General features: G+C 45.3%; 1 protein-coding gene across 17 annotated transcripts in view; it reads left to right on the top strand.

Annotated features, from left to right (window-relative positions):
• Positions 1-3,627: 3,627 nt before the first annotated feature.
• Positions 3,628-20,306, top strand: part of MICAL2 (microtubule associated monooxygenase, calponin and LIM domain containing 2) — a 144,641-nt gene continuing 127,962 nt past the window's right edge. For all 17 annotated transcript variants that reach the window (XR_014560575.1, XR_014560576.1, XR_014560577.1 and 14 more), the window contains exon 1: positions 3,628-3,910. The gene's annotated coding sequence lies outside the window, so the exon portion shown is untranslated. The remainder of the gene's footprint in view (positions 3,911-20,306) is intronic.

The raw sequence follows: 20,306 nt of genomic DNA, 5'->3' as shown, positions 1-20,306 counted from the left end.
TGGGAAACTATTAGCTATCACTTCTCTAACAGAGGCTTAACCAGGCTATTAAAGAAGTACTTCAGACTCTGTAAGCTCTTTCTTGTCTTGCCGCTCCCTCCCCTATTTTGCAGTACAATCTTTGTGGGTAGGTGTTGCAGGAGGCCCTCAAGAGTCTCGTTGAAAGTCATTGTTTTTAGACAGGCTACTTATCTAGCTGTGACAGTTTCACAGTCCAAACTCTGAGTTCTTTTGGAGCTGGGACAGAAGTTTATAGAGAAGTCCGCAGAAACTTCCCATGGACCCAAATCCTTATAAATCAGACTTGTTCAGGAAATTTATTATTTTTCGTTTAAATCTTTATTTCATCAATTCATCTATTGCCAATTGGACCAGGTGACACAATACCACTTCTCAAATGGCCACATCCCTCTTTTCTGCCCAGTTTATTTGCCCTGTCCAGCTTTGAAGGGTTCAATGGCCCCCTTATATCTCTGCTATTATTTCTCATAATGCTCCTACCTTGTACCTTTGTGCCTCCAGCTCTCCTTCTTGTAACCATACCTAAGTCTCCTGCCCCTTCACCATTCTTCCTTGCTGCCATCCCAAAAACAACTTCCTTCTTTCCACTCCTTCCTCAGAATGCAACATTTAAAATCAACAGCACACTAAGAGTGATACAAACTAATAAAGTTATATAATAATAATATATTAAAAACAATACAGCGTTAAATATTTAAAACGCCCCTGAACAGGGCTGCCTTCAGATGTCTTTTAAAGATAGGATAGCTACTTATTTCCTTCACATCTGAAGGGAGGGTGTTCCACAGGGTGGGCGCCACCCTGAGAAGGCCCTCTGTCTGGTTCCCTGTAATCTTACTTCTCGCAATGAGGGAACCCCAGAAGGCCCTCGGCGCTGGATCTCAGCTGAACAATGGGAGTGGAGATGCTCCTTCAGGTATACAGGACAGAGGCAGTTTAGGGCTTTAAAGGTCAGCACCAACACTTTGAATTGTGCTCGGAAACGTACTGGGAGCCAATGCAGATCTCTCAGAACTGGTGTTATGTGGTCCTGGCTTTGGTTTGATTTTCTAGTTTGCAGGGAACTTATGTGCCTCTATGGCTGTGACTATCTTGTTTTGGATTCAACTTTGTAATAGTTCAGAATAAAATGAATATAAGAGACGGTGATTTGTTAAATACAACTTATCTTGCAAAAGTGACCTTGATTCCTGTGCACACAATTGGTTATTTCTGTCTGGAAGTGATATTGAATACGAATGCTTCTAATCTATTTCTAGGAAGAGATAATATGAAACATTCCACAAATAGCTGGATAATTTTATCACCTGTTTCTCAGCACTGTCCACAATGAAAGCAAGATATGGATGATCACAGTAAACAACTTTGTTTCAGAGACTAGTTAATATTACTAAGCGGAAACAATGTCCTTAAATTTCATGTGACTTACAAAAAGCAAGAACTCCAAATCAAGAACATAGAGATTGGAGATGTCATTGTAACTAGTGCAGGGTACACCTAATAAATACATTTCACTGCAACACGAGAACAACACTAATGCTGAAAAAAGGTTTGTTGTGACCCTTGTTTTATCAGTATGATTATATAAGTTGGATTGATTTCTGTCACAAAGTTTTTTGGGCCATTCAAGCAATGCTATTTCAAATTCGAATAGATTCCCCCCCCGCCCCACTTTCATTTCAACTCTACTTACTATCCATGTCCCAGCAAAGCGAATGTTAGTGGAAGTTAATTATGATGGATTACACTTATGATTATTTGCCGTGTAGTAAGCAAGCTAGCTTTGCCTTAATGTTTTTCAAGCTGCAATTGTAAATACACATATATTTAAATGAATTTTTATATCGCTGATAGACCTTCTACTCCCTAAGTACCCTTTTAGACTTTGATGGAACATCTGTGGAATTAGACTTACACCATAATTGTGTACATGCCTCCTTAGAATTCCCAAAGAGTTCCTGTTTGGGCTTACTTTCTGAGTTACTTTTGGCAAAAGCCCATCTTCCAGAATGTCTATTTAATAATGGCACACAGTGGGACATTTATATCATCTTTGATCCAAACCTAAAGTGCTAGTGCCCAGATATGGTTACAGATAAATGATTCCCATTTAAGAGTATGGTCTTATGCACACCTCCTTGGGAACAAACCCATTGCATTCAGTTAGGTTTCCTCCAGAATAAAAATGCATCGAGTTAGGCTGCACAATTGCAGCTCCTAATCACATTTATTACTTAGCAGGGATCTATGCACTCCCTACATTTAAAGCACACCACTTCCCCACAAGAATCCTGGGCACTGTGGTTTACCCCCTAAAGGGTACACTACAATTCTCAGCATCCTTAACAAAGTCATATGCTTTCAATATGCTTTTAAATGCATGGTGTGGATGCAGCTGAGCCAGTTTATACATTTAACAGAATCAAGTAACAAAGCTTTTCCAGGACTGTACCACTTCAGGCTACAGGTGGGAGATTATGTCTAAAACATAAGAGCAAACTACTAGGGACCATGGGGGTTTTGGCCCCCACAATAAAATATTTGAAGGGGCCAGGCCTCCACAAAGTTGATAGGCATTCCCATTCAGATAGTGTGTGTACACTGTGTCATGTGATCAATTATGCAGGGTGGGGCTTACCTCCCCCCCCCCCCCACAATATTTTATTCAAGATGGCATGCCTGGTCTGAACCTTGAGGTGGGTATGTATAGAAAACTAGCTTGTCAGGGGTATGGCCCCTGATATGTTGATTTATGGAGAAGCTGAAAAATTCAATCACGGGTCTGTAGGCTGAAGTGCTACAATCCATGAAAACATTTTCTGGATGCATAAAGCATAGCTATCAACTATTCCCTTTTCTTGCGAGGAATCCTATTCGGAATAAGGGAATTTCCCTTAAAAAACGGGAAACGTTGACAGCTATGGCATAAAGTGGCCCCAATACATTCAGTGCCTAAGAGAGGGACCACATAGTTCAGTGACACAGCACATACAGTATCTTGCATGCAGAACGACTCAGGTCGAATCCATGGCCTCTCCAGGTTCTCCCGGGAAATATCCCTGCCTGGAACCGGGAAGACAAGTCAGCTAGATCCCTGGTTCCCAACGTGGGCAGTAGCGCCCCCTGGAGGGCGGTAAGAGGCAAGGAGGCAGCAGGGTAGGTGTAAATGAATACTACCAGACTTTGAAAAGCTGGTATCGCTGGATCAAGTTCATCAGTTGGATTTTGACTACGTGCGCAATTAATGAAGACTTAGTGGGTCGTGCAAACCGCTGTTCTAAATAATGCTTTGGATCGAGTGCAGCAGAGTAAGGGGGCCACTGGGGATGAGTTCATGGAACCGAGAGGGCGGCGCTGGCCCGAAAAAATTACATGGGCCAGATGGCCCAATGGCCTAACTCGGTGTAAGGGAGCCTTTTCTATTATCTGCCTTTCACAGGCTTAGGGTTGCGCTCTTCCACCAGTCCAAGCCCTCCTTCCGGCGAATACTGAGAGAAGTCTGAAGCCCTGAGAGAGAGAGAGAGAGAGAGAGAGAGAGAGAGAGAGAGAGAGAGAGAGAGAGAGAGAGAGAGAGCAATAAAAAAGGAAGCCGCCTCAGCTCTCCCCGCTTTGCTCCCACGTGCGAGCTCGCGCTGACAGGACTCCCTCAGGCCGCCTTCGGATTGGCCGAGGGAGAGCTCTCTCGCTCGCCTGGAGCCACGCCCAGCCCCAGCGCTCTGGGCTCTGGCGAGCGAGACAGTCCCGGCAGCCAGTGCCGCGCGTATCGCCTCGCGCAAAGTCGCGCGCGCGCGCAAGGAGGGGAAGGCATGTGCGGAGCCCCCCGGGAAAGAAGCCGGAGCGTCGACGGCTTCTCCTGCCTCTGAGGTAACATGCTGAGCGGGGGCTCTCGGTAAGTCACCGGAGGGCGCGCGCGCGTTTGGCGCTTCGGTTCTTGCGTAAGGAGATCCGGGCGCGCTTCCCGACCGGAGGCGTCCCGGTTCCCGCGGCTGCGCCCTGCCCGGAGCCGCCGGCTCAGCCCTGGCTTCCCTGGGCAATTCTATCTCGCCTGCCCTTGGCCGCGGCGGAGCAGGTGGCGTTTGGTTCAGGACTCAGGCGCCCGGGAGCAGCGCTAAATAATTCACCCGGAGTGCGGATCTGATCTCAACGCCGTTGCCTCGAGGAACCCCGGGAAGCCTCCGGCTGGGGAGAATGGGATCTGGGCGTACAGTACTTGTTTCTTTAAAAAGAAAGGGCGGGCGAGGGGGAAAACACAGAACCGCTCGTCAAACAGATAAAAATGTGGCGCGTTGAAAGAAAGGAAGAAACAGGACGTGGAATAGGCAACCCCAAAGCCACATCCCTGGCAGAGGCGGAAATAAACGAAAATCCTGCTTGTGTGGGTGTTCGTTCTTTCTCGCTGTGTTACTCAGATGTGAACTATTTTGCACTCCGGCACCTTTTAGGGTCTTTTTCAATTCAGCTCTTGGGGCTTAAGAACAGGTGGCTTTCGAGACACACGCTCTGCTATAGCCTGCGCTGCTTGGACTTGCTTTTAAAACTAGGGGGAGATCCCGAGCTTTTTCGATATATATTAAAAAGATAAATTTTTATAAGTTGATCAGAGCATTTAATTGTAGAGTTTTTCTTCCTTTCAATTACTGATGAGGCTGGTTAGAGTATAAAGAGAGCAGGCAGTGTCGCAAAACCGATGGTTCCTCATATTTGTATTAGAGGTTTGGGTGGGTTGGGAGAGTCTGTGTGCATTGTTTTCTCAGAGGTAAACCCTATTGAGCTCAGTAGTACTTACTCCCAGGTAACTGGGTGTAGCATTGCAACCCACCAGATCTGTTTTGGCATAAGTTTTGGAAGACTGCAGGCCACTGTGTCAGGTGGTGGAAGTGTTTTTGATTGGCAGGGTGTGTGTGTGTTTATGTGAATCATATACATGGATGAAAAAATGCTAAACTTGGGGGTCATGTGGCAATTAAGTTGTGTTATGCAAGTCCTAAATCCTTATGTGACCGAAGACGTCCTGAAGTGTTAGTGGCACATTTCTTAGTGTCCTAAAAGTGACAGGTCATCCGAAGAGAGGTTTTAGAACCTAAAGGGAAAAATGAGGTGCGGTAGATGAGGAATGTAGATAGAAGCCGGCTGGGTGTGGACGGGAAGTCGGGAGATTGTTTACAGACAGTTGCAAGCATGCTGTTCCCTGTTATGGGTGAAGAAGGAGAGCTTTAATAGTATACTAAGCCACAGAAGTGGGACATCCCTATAATAAAAATGTAAGCAAAACATTGCAAGGAGAATGGGCAGTGTAACTCTTCTGCTGCTCCAAGGAGAATGGCTTGTGTTAATACATGCTGCAAATTCCATATAATCACCATCAATTAATAATACATTGAAGATGGAATAGTGGCTTGCAAGCTTCGAGAAACTGAACTTTAAAGGAATGTGATCAGCATTTCTGATGGCACTTGTTGATGCATTTGTGTGCTAGTCTTCCTATCAGCATGCTACTTGACCATGTGTGTGCCCTGCATAGTGTGAAATTGTGTGTCTATTTAAGGAGGTGTGTGCATATGCAGTTGGGGGCGGGGAGCGCGTGTAGATTGATTCTTCAAGTCCATCTGAGTTCCTCTTGGATTTGTCTTCACTGCACTACGAGTGTGGGGATTTGTGGATGGCTTTCTGCCCCTTTAAGAGGTGTACATACTCCAGCCACATATTGTTTTGTTTTTTCACCTATCTTCTGGTCTGTCGCATTCACATTTTACCCACAATTCGTTTGTTTCTCAATTAATCTGTACTTAAAAAAACCCCTCTTAAAGTAGTATTTTAAAATGTGTATTTAAATTCGCATTTTCCTTATCGTTAAGTTGCCAATAAACCACCACAATGTTCCTGTAAGTACAAAAGTTGGTGGATTGTTAAGTTCTGGTCTGCACCTTCATCTATGCAGTGTGGATCAGGTAATTTCTTACAGGAGCTCACACAGGTTGAGTTGCTTAAGAATTTGCACTTTGGACTCTACTCCTGTTCTCCTGACTTCAGAGTTTGTGTAGATATCTTCATTGCAAATATACCTTTGAATGAGTCTTTTGGTGGATAGTGGAAGGCTGAGCAGAAATCGTGTTAAAAATTACTTTTTACTTTTTGAAATATGGCAACCCTTGATTGTTCTAGTGCTGCATCATTTAAAAAATATTGTTAGTATTTTGTGTCATGTTAATACTATCAGACCATACCTACCAATATTATTCATTCCATATACTGTGAAAAAAGCACAGATTAAGATCCTTAACAAAATCTGCAGCAGGTGGTATTTCCTTTATGCCTGCCAGTTACTTAAATAAGATCTGCTGACAGCCTTTTTTCCCTACTGAATAAGGTTAACAACAGCTGCTTGAGTAGGTGACTTTTTAAATAGGCAAACCCACCTCCTTCCATGGCTCCTTGAAAGATTCATAGTAAAGTGGAGATAATTCTAAAGAGAGGCCTTTTTGTTTTGTTTGTTTGTTTGTTTGAATGAATGATGATATTTGATGGTATTTTGTACCAATCTTTCCTCTTGGCACTGATGGCAGGAAGGTTTGCTCAATAATCTGCAGCAGTACTTAATCTGTCACAATGCTTGCTCAACATCAGGCTTGTAAATATTTTGCAAGAATGTGATGCTATCACTGACTTGTGAAATTCAGTGCGAATGGGTCTCTCTGAATTCATTGGCTCTTCAATTTGTTCTCTCACGTTGGGCTTAATTAGATATGCTACCCCATTGCTATCTACCTTGGCTTTGGAGTGCCAGTGTTTGAAGTGTTCTTTATTATGTTGTTATATGTATTGTGTGTATTTAAACAGAGATTGTTTTGAAAAATGCAAAACAAAGGATCCTGGATATCTCTCCTGAGTGACACAGGTAGGTTGGAATCTAAAGATTAGATTCCAACTTAAATTTACCATTGGTAACTAACAGTCTGATCCACCACCCAGTTAATTTAGGTTACAATTGTACAAGACTACAATTCCCAGGATTCACTGTGTGTGTGTGACTGATAAAATGGTTTCAAGTTCTAACTTTCACCCTGTTTAGGTGCTTTGTACCAGCAGAAACACATGGGCCATAGCTGTCGGTGTGCTCAAGAGCCACATACGGAATACTTGCATTGCATGCTAGTGCAGCAAAGTACGTAAACTATCTTTACAATTGGCATCCAGGCCAATAATCGCAGCCAAGAAGCAATTTGAGAGTGGAATTTGAATGACGTTCTCACCATTAGAGATGGCCACTTCAGGTCAGAGTTAAGAGAGAGTCATGGGAGCAGAAAACGTCTTGTTCCAATTATGAGTACTTGTTGGCTATTTATTCCAGGGTTTTATATATTAAGGAATTGGTGTGGTAAGAAATAACACAGTGGAGGGAAAAGGTGTCTTTCTCTTCTCTCTTCTTGTTTTCTACCAGCTCACTAGGGGCAAGCTTCTTAACCTGTTTGATCTGATTCCTGTTTTTTTTATATATGAAAATAAGACTTGCAAGGCTTGCTTGCCTGGGATGCTAAACCCTAATTAACGTTGCAAAGTATTGTTCTCTCGATGAGAGAGGCTATGTAAGTGTCCTATTGCCCTTACAGGCTGAGTCACTTGGTAATTGCGCTGGAAAAGTGTCTTGTATGAAGAAACAAATTATAAACAATACTTATTCAAATTTCTAAAAGCATAGCTATAGGCATTCATTGCAAAGCCCAGACGTACAGGTCTTCTTTCTTGCATTTGTTTTTGAATAGTAACTTTACTGAAGTAATGTTCCATCCATGGCAAATACTGAGTTGAAAATTCTAAGAACTCTTTAACTTATGCAATTGCAGGATGCATATCTCTCACCATGAAGGAAGTACATGAGAAGGCATCAATAAATTGGGGCCTATCTTCCTCCTTGCCTGGAGTTTGCATGCTGGATGCACTTCCTGGTACACTTCCTGCCTCCCTGTCCAGCACTTCCTTTTCAATCCAGGCCTGCAACTGGGAATGCACTTGAGTTTGAGGAGGAAAAAGAAGGCTCTTTGGGGCTCCACTGCAGTCTCTCTGTGCGCATGCAGCTGGGATCATAACAAGAAACATAGGGTCTACATTGGGTAGCATCCAACTCAATCATACTCTGCGCAGATCCAGTGGTGTAGCGTGGGGGTGCAGGGGGGGCCGGCCGCACCGGGCACAACATCTGGGGGTTAGGGTTAGGGGGCGCAAATCCACGGGTTAGAGGGCGCAAATTACTTGACTTGCCCCGGGTGCTGACAACCCACGCTACGCCACTGCGCAGATCCACTGAAATCAACATATCGAAGTGCACCGATTTCAGTGGGTCGACTCAGATGGGATTAGTGTTGAAATGTCAACATTGTTTCAGTTACTATTTAGAGAACATACCATACTTTTCCGTGTATAAGACGCCCCCTTGTATAAGATGCCCCCTATTTTGGAAAATGGCTCAAAGTTGTTTTTGAGCTTTTTTTGGGGGGGGGGATACAGTAAATCGCTAACCCAACAGTTGCAATCAATTGCACCGCTCGCTAACGATCACTCGTGTCTGCTACAAACGTCTACTCAAGCGCCAACAGTGAAAGTACATAGCAACCACAATTGCCGCCGCCACAGCCAATCCTCAGCAGCCCTTGCCGCAGCCACCAATCTGCCACCACATTCTGGCCCCACACCTGAGGTTCCCCGCTTCCTATATATAACCAGTTAAGTTTCATGGAATGCAATGGAAGCAGGTGGGACGTTCTGCTGCAAGTACTGATTCAGACCACAATCAGATAGTTGTGTGTTCTGGCAAATAGGACTACACCTCTCACCCCTCCCACACCATTTCTAGTGTAATCTTATCAAAGCGAAGTTTCCTGTAAGAAACAAATGAGAGAGTTAAAGCCAGGTACATGGGGCATGGCCTTTTCAACTCTTGGAGTAAATCAGTTTATAATAAAATTGTTCTCTTAATCTACAACCACTTTATCTAATGGAGTAAAGCTGAAAGCTTCATTTAAGCAGCCTGTTTGCTTGATCTTCTGCCCCCTGGTTCCTTATCTCCCCACTCGACTTCGGTGTTGCCATTCTTAAGCAGAGAGAATGGTGTTGCATTGGAATGAATGGACATGAATAACATAACAAGTTTTACTGCCATAGTGTCCTTCAGATGCACATTAGGACTTTGGTTTGGTAGTCTTTTTATCCATCCTTTCTATTTGTGAGAACTGAAATCACATCACCACCCTGAAGAAAGGTGGCAACATTCGGGGCTTTTTAGGGTAAAGTAAGGTGTGTGGCGCTGTGGGTTAAAGCCTCAGCGCCTAGGACTTGCCGATCGACAGGTCGGCGGTTCGAATCCCTGCGGCGGGGTGCGCTCCCGCTGCTCGGTCCCAGCGCCTGCCAACCTAGCAGTTCGAAAGCACCTCCGGGTGCAAGTAGATAAATAGGGACCGCTTACCAGCGGGAAGGTAAACGGCGTTTCCGTGTGCGGCTCTGGCTCGCCAGAGCAGCGATGTCACGCTGGCCACATGACCCGGAAGTGTCTCCGGACAGCGCTGGCCCCTGGCCTCTTAAGTGAGATGGGCGCACAACCCCAGAGTCTGTCAAGACTGGCCCGTACGGGCAGGGGTACCTTTACCTTTACCTTTAAGGTGTGTGTGTGTAGGATTGTTCATGTATGGAGAAAGTGGATAGGCAGAATAGATTGTTGGATGCTGAATGTTGGAAGATTCAGAACAGGCAAAATAAACCACTACTTCATACAGAAGCAGATAATTTTAGGGGAGGTAGCAGCAGCAGCAGCGCTCACCTGACACCCTGTTTGCCAGGAAGTGGGGGGGGGGGGGGCAGAGTCAGCAGTGAGATCAGTGGAGTACTGGATTTATTCTGCTGGTGCATTTGTGTGCTGTACCAGTCATGCTGCTATCTCACCCTTCTTCCTCTACCACCCAGTAAGTAGCAGCAACATGACCAAGCAGAGCTCAAGTGAGAGCCCTCCCTCCCACAACCAGGGCTCCCCCCCCCAACCAGAACCATATGATTCTGAGTACCATCTGCTGGGATTTCAAGTGGTGAGAGCTCTATGGCACTCGGGTTCTGCTTGTGGGCTTCCCATAGGCATTTGATTGACCACTGTAAGGATGAGATTTTGGACTAGGCGGGCCTTTGGGTCTGAACCAGCAGGGCTTGCCTTACCTTATTTTCTGATCATGCTGCATTCTTTCAATAATGGTATGTTAACAAAGAGCACTGTTAAAATGTACCGGTTAGGGCTAGACAAAACCTACTTCTGCCGACTGAGGCAGAATGCTGATACAAATATCAATGACAAGACAAGGTCACTTGATGTTGTTCCTTTCCGTTGTGTGCAGGATTAGCAGCAGAATATGCCATATTTATCAGCATATTTAACAGCAGTTTCTGCTCAAGGGACTGCATTGCACCAATCCAGCCTTGAATAATAAATCTCTGTGTAGGGGGAAATGCAAAAAAAGTCTTTATCATGTCAGTTTTGTCATATTTTTCACAAATAATGGTGAAAATGGGTTCACTTAACACTTCTGCGCCGTTGTTGTTTTATCTGCGTAGGAACTGCCTTGAATGAAGTAGCTCAGGCCAGCCCTGATGCTAGTTTTTGTACATACCTGTGAATATGCTCCTTTCTCTTAAATGATTTTATTCACAAATAATGCTAATTTTGTGCAGCTTCAGGAACATATATGACTAAGTTTCAGAGTACTAAAGAACATGAAGGAAACTTTATAGTTGGCCTGAGAAATAGCTGAATTATGGGACTGAAGTCAACTTGGAAACGAGAGGTTGAAATAGCCTGATTCTGCAGAGATATAAGTGTGTGTGTGTGTGTGTGTGTGTGTGTGTGTGTGTGTGTGAAACAAGCAAATTCTTTGGTTTTGTTAATTGAAGATAAACCCTTCTCAGACTTCTTAAACCTGCAGATTATTGCTTGGCTGTGCTGGTATAACACTTAAAGGAGCTTTTCTAGTTGTCTTTCAGCATTCATCTAGCACACTTTCAGTATGTTTGTCTATCTGATCATATTGAAACATCATGAACTCATTTTGAAATTTAAAGTTGGTACATAACTGTCAACTGATAATTTAAGTCTTCATTTTCTTAACTGATTAACGCATATAATAAGGCATTTGTGGGTTATTGCATGCATTGTATGCTTTGAAAACTTAACAACTTGTACACATACAGTTTTGTGTCACTCTAAATCCTTTTAGCAAGCAGATTGAATTTAACACAGCCTTTTGAAATAAGACCTTGTAATTGTTAGTTTGGAATAGTATTGTAGGTGTGTAAAGCTTTTCTTTGTGGGGCAAAAGTAACTTGCAGAAAATGTAGCTGGAGGTAAAGGGTTAAACCAGTATCATTCATAGATCCAGTATTCTGCCATCATTGTAGTTTAGTGCTTACTAGCAAAGAAGTGAAAAGCATTCTCTTAAGCCTTTGAAGATGTCCAGGTAGAGTGGTTAAAAATCTTCATTTACATATAACTAGCAGGAAGATCTTGATAATCCTGATTAATGACTGGGTGAGTCCATCTGTTAAAGAGAGTTATACCCTCCCTTCCCAATGCCATGATCTCAGTCTGCACACAAAGAGGATAGGACAACAGATGTGTTAGGAAGAATAGAGATAAAAAGTTGCAGAATATGCATAAAATATAACAGTGACTATTGATTAAATAGATTTGATTGGCTGCTGAAGCTCCCTCTTTCAGCTTTACCCTACAATATCCTCCTTACAGTGGTGGGCCATCAGCGACTCTTTCATGGTTTTGTTAACCCAACTGCTACTTGCAAGTACTTTCTGCTGAAGTTCATTACAGAGGAATAAAGCTTGGACTCCACAGGTGTGTCTGTGAGAGTCATTTAGGGACAAAGTACAGTGAGGACTGGGACCAGTTTTTAAAAAGGAACATTGCTTTGTTTTTTCTGGCCAATAAGAGCTGTATGCAGGGGAACAAGCACATAAGCCAGAACAGTGGCTGATATCAGGAATGAGTATAATTAGGTCTCTAAGCTAGGTTTGCCGCTGAACTTTGGAAACAACATCCAAGCTGAAATTGGAGGGAGGGAACAAGTCCACCTACAGATTTGCTGGCATCTTGAAGTTGACTTTTTAACATTAAGATACAAAACTCTCTTCAACCCAACCATCAACTATCTGAAGGACTCTCTCTCTCTCTCTCTCTCTCTCTCTCTCTCTCTCTCTCTCTCTCTCTCTGAAAAATCCTCTTATTCTTCCCAAGAGTAATCTTAATATTTGTTGTTTAGTCGTGTCCGACTCTTCGTGACCCCATGGACCAGAGCACGCCAGGCACTTCTGTCTTCCACTGCCTCCCGCAGTTTGGTCAGGCTCATGTTTGTAGCTTCGAGAACATCTTAATATAAACACCCTCATTGCTTTCTTGCATCTAGAGTTGACAATTCCTATTGTGACTGAGGGGGGGAAGGGACTCCAAAATATTTGACGGCTCATAAAATACCATTCTTAAACTTATAAAAATCTGTCAAGAAGCCAAAGAGTTAATTTTTTTTACAAGTTAAGTGGGGACGCACTACAGTGGGACGCTCGGGTTGTGAACATGATCCATGCGGGAGGCACCTTTGCAACCCGCAGCGTTCGCAACCCGCAGTGCCGTGTCTGCGCACGCGCATGTTGTGATTCAGCACTTCTGCGCATGTGCAAAGCGCGAGCGCCAAAACCCAGAGGTAACCTGTTCCAGTATTTCTGGGTTCGGCGCTGTGCGCAACCTGAAAACACGCAGCCTGAAGCATTTGACTATATTTCCAGTGCAATCCTATGCATGTCCACTCAGGATAAATCCCATTGACCTCAATGGTGCCTGCTACCAAGTAAGTAGGAGCCTGAGCTGAATAAACGCTGCACTTGAGCTGAATAAATGCCAGAAATATACTGTTGCTTGCCACCCCTATCTCTGAGCAGTGCAAGATTCCAGGGGTTCCAGGAGTTTACCCAGGGTTTGTGTTTCCTTTTGGAATGAGGCACGGCAGAAACATTAACACCCCAAAAGTGTCTTGCCTTTCCCATAGCTACAGCCTTGGATTCAGATAGAAATCAACCATTGCTCTGAGGCCTCTTCAGCTAGCAGCTTTTCTCCCAGCTTCTGGCTCACATAACTCAACTCACATAGCTCAGGCTTTCCGCCCTCTATCCTTGAATTGAAGCTCATCCATTTGTCATCTGACACAAAGCCCCCTTTCCTTTGTTCTCTTAATGGCCCGTCACCCCTGGTGATTACCTCAGCAGGAAGCTAACCTGGCTTGTATTTCAACACTTGCTGGACCCCGGAGTTCAGGAAGCTAGCCTGGCTTCTTGCACTTGTTAGATCCAGGGATTTGAAAGGTCTGGCACCCACAAAGTCATAAATAACAATGCTAAACATTATTTTTGGAGCGCTTGAGTAAGTGCCTACAGTCTTCCATCCTGTGTAGGATGTTCAGAAACCTGAATGTGCTATTTTCCTGTATCCACCCAGCCTCTGTGTCCTACAGAGGCTTAAGCACCATTCATATTTCATTGGGTGTGCTTTGAAACAGCATTTTAAGTATCTGACTGTCCATCTAAGAGTGTTCTTTATTAATGGGTGGTTCAAAAGGCACTGAAGGTGTGAATCCTCTCTACTGAAAGTGCATACCCAAAGTAAGTGAGGTTCAATTAATGTTAAACTTCTGTAATATTAAGGGTGGGTGCTCTGGAAGAAGGGAGGAGGTTTATTTTGCTATTATCTAGTTTAAAAATTGTATGGGTGGAGCGGCTACACAAGGTCTAGGTTTTAGGATAGATAGAAAGGGGCAGGATAGGAGATGAGTTTGTAGCTCAGGTTTCTTACAGTGGGGCACGTGATGGAGTTGTATGTGTGGAGCGAGGATGAGCTACTTCTTCATACTGTAATTTTGAAATAGAATTGGGCACCTCTTCATCCTATGGACATCGAGTCCAGTGGAACATGGATTTTGTAGCAAGATTTGCCACCCTACTGTTGCCTTTCATGGCTGATTTCTGGAATGCTTAAGACTTCAAGGTATTCATGCTACAAAATGGATAATGGTTGTAGTAGAAATAAGATGCAAGTGCAAGCGATTTCTATATATGGGAAAAGTGGCTGTTTTCTTAGATCCTTGAAGCAGGAAAACCCTTACACCATGTGGGCACAATTGTGGGCTTCTGTATGTTCCATTCCAAGCAAGTGAAAGGTACTTGTCAGCATTACTTAAATAATTACCTTAAATAGGTAAACATGCCACCCTATGTTTTATTTGTTATGCACAGTTGTTGAGGCCACAAGCATACCAGTAATTAAAAATATATTTCTGTGCCTTGAAGATTTCTTTAACTAGGGCAGTGTTTCCCAACCTTTTTTGGGCAAAGGCACACTTGTTTCATGAAAAAAATCTCGAGGCACACCACCATTAGAAAATGTTTAAAAAATTAACTCTGTGCCTATATTGACTATATATAAAGTAACTCTCTTTAATAGGCATCAAATAAACACAAAGAAAGTACCGGTATTTTATAATTACTTTATTATGAAATAGTAAGTACCGTATTTTTAGGACGCTCCGTCCCATATGACGCACCTACTTTTTTTTTTGGGGGGGGGGAAATAAAGGAAAAAATTTTTTCCTTTATTTCCCCCCCCCCAAAACCAGGTCGGGGAACAGTAGGATGGCGGTGCTGCGCCTCCCTGCTGTCCCCCGAGCTTGTGGGGCTGGCCCATGTCTGCCTGGCGCGAGGGGCGCTCTGCTTCAGGGCGCCCCGCACATCGGGCGGCAGGCTACAGTCCGCAGCATGGGGAACCCTCTGTTTCAGGGCGCCCCACGCGCCCCCCTCCGGGTGCGCAAGGCTTGCCAACACGAGCACGGAGCACGGGGCGTCCTCCGAAGGGCGCCCCGTGCTCTGCGCCGCCCGGTGCGCAAGGCTGGCCAACACCAGCGCGGAGCACGGGGCGTCCTCCGAAGGAACGCCGCCATCCCGCTGTCCCCCGACTTGGTTAGAAGGCTGGCGGGGGGAGAAGCCTGCTCCTCCCCGTCGCCAGCCCCGCAAACTCGGGAGACAGCGGGAGAGGCGTAGCGCGCCCACCCGCTGTCTCCCGACATGGTTTGGAGGCTGGCGGAGGGCTTCCTCCTCCCCCAGCCCCGCAAGCTCCCAGAGCTCTGGGTCCCGTTCTGGGGGAGGGGGAAGCTCGGGCTTCCCCCGCCCCAGCCCCGCGTCTCCAGCCGGGAGACGGTCCCCGTGCGTGCTCTCCCAGCTGGAGAGGTGACGCGCGCCTATGGAGGCTCCTGCCATAGGCGCGCGTCACCTCTCCAGCGGGGAGAGGGTCGCGGGGGGCTGCTTTAGCCCCGTTCGTGCTCTCCCAGCTGGAGAGGTGACGCGCGCCTATGGAGGCTCCTGCCATAGGCGCGCGTCACCTCTCCAGCGGGGAGAGGGTCGCGGGGGGCTGCTTTAGCCCCGTGCGTGCTCTCCCAGCTGGAGAGGTGACGCGCGCCTATGGAGGCTCCTGCCATAGGCGCGCGTCACCTCTCCAGCGGGGAGAGGGTCGCGGGGGGCTGCTTTAGCCCCGTGCGTGCTCTCCCAGCTGGAGAGGTGACGCGCGCCTATGGAGGCTCCTGCCATAGGCGCGCGTCACCTCTCCAGCGGGGAGAGGGTCGCGGGGGGCTGCTTTAGCCCCGTGCGTGCTCTCCCAGCTGGAGAGGTGACGCGCGCCTATGGAGGCTCCTGCCATAGGCGCGCGTCACCTCTCCAGCGGGGAGAGGGTCGCGGGGGGCTGCTTTAGCCCCGTGCGTGCTCTCCCAGCTGGAGAGGTGACGCGCGCCTATGGAGGCTCCTGCCATAGGCGCGCGTCACCTCTCCAGCGAGGAGAGGGTCGCGGGGGGCTGCTTTAGCCCCGTGCGTGCTCTCCCAGCTGGAGAGGTGACGCGCGCCTATGGAGGCTCCTGTCATAGGCGCGCGTCACCTCTCCAGCGGGGAGAGGGTCGCGGGGGGCTGCTTTAGCCCCGTGCGTGCTCTCCCAGCTCGAGAGGTGACGCGCGCCTATGGAGGCTCCTGCCATAGGCGCGCGTCACCTCTCCAGCGGGGAGAGGGTCGCGGGGGGCTGCTTTAGCCCCGTGCGTGCTCTCCCAGCTCGAGAGGTGACGCGCGCCTATGGCAGGAGCCTCCATAGGCGCGCGTCACCTCTCCAGCTGGGAGAGCACGCACGGGGCTAAAGCAGCCCGACTCGCCCGCCTCCCTCCCACGGCACACCCGGCAACTTCTCGCGGCACACTAGTGTGCCAGGGAACACCGGTTGGGAAACACTGAACTAGGGTCTATTACATGCAATAATAGGGAAGGGAGTGTATTTGCTTGATTAGTAACTGCAGTAGCCTTAACAGCAATTGGATGGATCTGATAAAGTCCCTTCCTAGTGTAAAGGAGAGTGGGCCTGAATAAGAAAGTGTGCTGAGAAATGGTGGTTCCAGGCCAGTGCCAAAACATCTCTGTCTTGTAGAATGAGACGATCCCGTTGACTGCTAGAATGGGCTTTGAGGATGTTCTGGCAAGGGTAGCCAATAGAAAAACCTGCCTGAGCTATTGGAACGTTAGGGTTAGTAGTCTTGGTACGTTCAAAGAACAAAGCAGATGTCCTTAGTGTGTTCGTGTCTGACCACAACATGCTGAAGCAGGAATGGGCAGCTTCTCTGTCCATTCTACTCTCCAAGCAGTGACATGTTCCACAGGCTAACTCTGTTATAAAGTCTCTAAGCAGCTATCAACTGGGAATTACATGCAGAACTTGGATATAAGGTTTTGTTGTTGTTTAGTCGTTTAGTCGTGTCCGACTCTTCGTGACCCCATGGACCAGAGAACGCCAGGCACCTCTGTCCTCCACTGCCTCCCGCAGTTTGGTCAAACTCATGCTGGTAAGAATATAAGGTTAGAATACCCAAATCTCTCTTTCCACTCTTAAACTGTTTATTTTCCATATTAAAGAAACTGGTGAAAATAACCTGCCTGTTAATTCCTGCGTCTGGATGCAATTGCTTTGTTGGTCAGATGGGTCTGCTGGTTCCTGAAACTTGGGTTAAGACTGACCACATTAGAGGCCACATGTGTATTTCTAGTAAAAGGGAGTGATCCCTAACAGCAAGACCAGTGTATCCTATTCAGGTTGTGAAAGGACAGCAGAGTTTTGGATTACACTTAAAGGAGGACAGGGTGTATTCCCCAAAAAGAGATTGGAAAACTTCCAAAAATACAGGTAATCTCACCATTCTTCTTCATACTGTAGTTTCTTGACATTTGGAAAAGTATAAATATAAGAACTATGAAATAATCCTACCATACTGCCTATCCCCCACCCCCAACCTTAATTCTTAAATGTTGGCATGTGATGTGGTGAAGGCTTAATTCCAGTCCATGTGCTCTTACCATGTTAATAATTTCAGCTTGATCTCCAATGTCTTTGGTGTCTGAATTTGTATTGTTAATGTGAAACCACCTCCTTAACTTGAACAACAGGAATTGCTTAGCTATTTCATCTGTTTACTCAGAGTGCATTATCATTTCAAAGCTAGGATCAAGGTGTATCTCGATATGAGCCAGCATAACTCACATGGGTCCTGCCCTCAGTTTGACAGCATATTTTTCTAGCACCTCTTTGTAATAGAGTAATTTATATGCACATTTAAAATAAAACCGAAGATGCTGTAAAGCAGTCAATAGGTTGCTGTCTGCTATTTTGTGTGTTTCATGTAGCACTGTATTCAGGTTCCTGCTTAAAAAAAGGAAAATCAATTTATAGGGCCATGATGGGAATCACCAAACAAATGTCTTATTCTTTGCTTGGAAAACAACTTTATTCTTGTTTTCCCAAGACAAGCCTGCTATCCAGAGTTGTTCATGTACAGTGGTACCTTGGTTTACAACCATAATCTGTTTCGGCGGTCCATTTGTAAACCAAAACAGGTTGTAACCCAAGGCATGCTTTTGCCAATGGGGCCTCAAAAAAAAATTGTCCGTATTCCAAAAAAATTGGGTTGTAATCCAAAAAAAGGTTGCAAACCAGGACACACACTTCCGGGTTTAACGTGTTTGTAATCCAAAACATATGCAAACCAAGACATATGCAAACCAAGGTACCACTGTAATCTGTAGAAGACTGACCATAGACAGACTTCAGATTTCTATGCACTGCATAGCATATATGAAATTCAAAAACATTAAATACAACCTATTTCTGGACAGCCAGAAGTAGATAATCAGTTTCTAATGAGTACAGAATGCTAATTCTGGAGCATAATGTTAGCTGAAAAAGCATAGATATCACCAGGGAGTGTGTTTCCCTGCCTCCCTTTTTGTCTGTCCATCAGACAGTAGCAGAGATGGGAAGCATAGGCGTTCCTAAGTGACTAGCTGCCTTGCTCTTCCTCAGCTGTCTCCAAGCAGCAGCTATTCCATCTGGCTGCAGCAGTAGAAAGATGGGAAGCAGGGTCCACGCCATCAGTTCTGCTGAGACGCCATCTCCTTCTGGCACCTCCTTATCCCTGAACTGTATACACCAGGGGGTCCACTGTCCCTCAGACCTTGTGGGGGGCCGGATTATATTTTTTTTTGGGGGGGATGAACAAATTCCTATGCCCCACAAATAACCCAAAGATGCATATCAAATAAAAGGACACATTCTACTCATGTAAAAGCGCACTGATTCCTGGACTGTCTGCAGGCCGGATTGAGAAGGTGATTGGGCCGGATCTGGCCCCTGGGCGTTAGTTTGCCTACCCATGGTTTACATACTTTCAGGTCCTTTAAAGGATGTTGTGTGAGTTTGCTCCCCCTCCACCCCACTTACCTTTTGTGTTCTGAGGGCAGGGAAGATATTCTTTATTCATCTGTAAGCTACTTTGTGTGCCTGAAGAGCAGAATAAAAATGTTTTTTTTTAAACTGGGTTCAGTGTGTGTCTCCAAGCTCATTTTTAGTCAGTGTGGGTAATGGTTTTATTTTTATCATGAGTTAAATCCTGGTGAAGATAGAAGGGGAGCTTATCGAAGTGGATGGGGAGAGCATGCATTCTGGTAGCATTTTCCTTGTGTAAACTCCTGTTAATTGCACTTCCTTATTAGCCCTTGTCTTGAACAGCATTGTTCGTACAGGCCAGATCTAGGTCACTGCTTTCTGAAGTAGAAGAGCTGGATAAAATAATTGAAGTGGGTACTGGTGCAGTCAAGGTCACAGATTTCAGGAAGTGACCTCTGTAGTATCAGCCACCAGTGCTCAGATGACTGACAGTCCGTAAAGTCCCCTCTCCTCCTGTGGCACAATCTGTATTCCTTTATCTGATCACAAACTTTATTATCAAATGCAATGAAGGATAAGGTGAAATCCACAGCTATGTCCAAGCCACCAAATTTTAACATAGATATTAATTCTGGTGTAGTCATAATATAGCTAATAGCCTGGATGTTTAGAGATACCGTTAATTGTTGCAGATGTATTTGTACAGTCACATAGTACAAGTTTGACGTTGGGTGTACATGCTAAGAGGTTGGGAGGGTGGAAGGCAAACTAATACTCTTCCTCACCTGTTAAGACTGATAATAAATGCAAGATATAGAGTGCCATTATTTAAGTAACTATGCATATTAGCTGATAGTATTGAAATGTCTTTTTCTATACAAAAGTTATGTATATTTATTTTTCTCCTTTTTAATCAGGGAGATTATTTCATGCCTTTGGTGTCTTGATCAAATTTCAGGGAAACCTTACGGAATTATATAGCGATATAACCTTTTAGTCAGAATATTTCAGCATACTTAATGGAGCTGATTTGTTCAAATAATTTCCAGAAGAGGGAGCCTCCTTTTATTTAGGCATATAATTGCAGAAGCTCATAAACCTTGCTCCTACTGTAATTTTTTTTAAAGAAAGCAGTACTTCAGTAACATAATGTCAATCTACTAATACCTGTTATCTCTTCAGCACAAGAAAATATTCATTTACCTTATTTATTTATTTAATAAAATTTATATACAACAAGGTGGTGGAGGCTTAACAGGTTGTTGGCTTTTCACCAATTTCTGATTGGCTTAATACTATATTACTTCACTTAGTACAGTACATCCCCCTTTCAGACTACAGTGGTACCTCGAGTTAAGTACTTAATTTGTTCTGGAGGTCCGTTCTTAACCTGAAACTGTTCTTAACCTGAGGTACCACTTTAGCTAGTGGGGGCCTCCCACTGCCGCCACGCTGCCAG

Source organism: Podarcis gaigeae, assembly GCF_964106915.1.
Source record: "Podarcis gaigeae genome assembly, chromosome: 1".
NCBI classification, from domain to species: domain Eukaryota; kingdom Metazoa; phylum Chordata; class Lepidosauria; order Squamata; family Lacertidae; genus Podarcis; species Podarcis gaigeae.
This window is presented reverse-complemented; position numbering and strand designations above follow the sequence as displayed.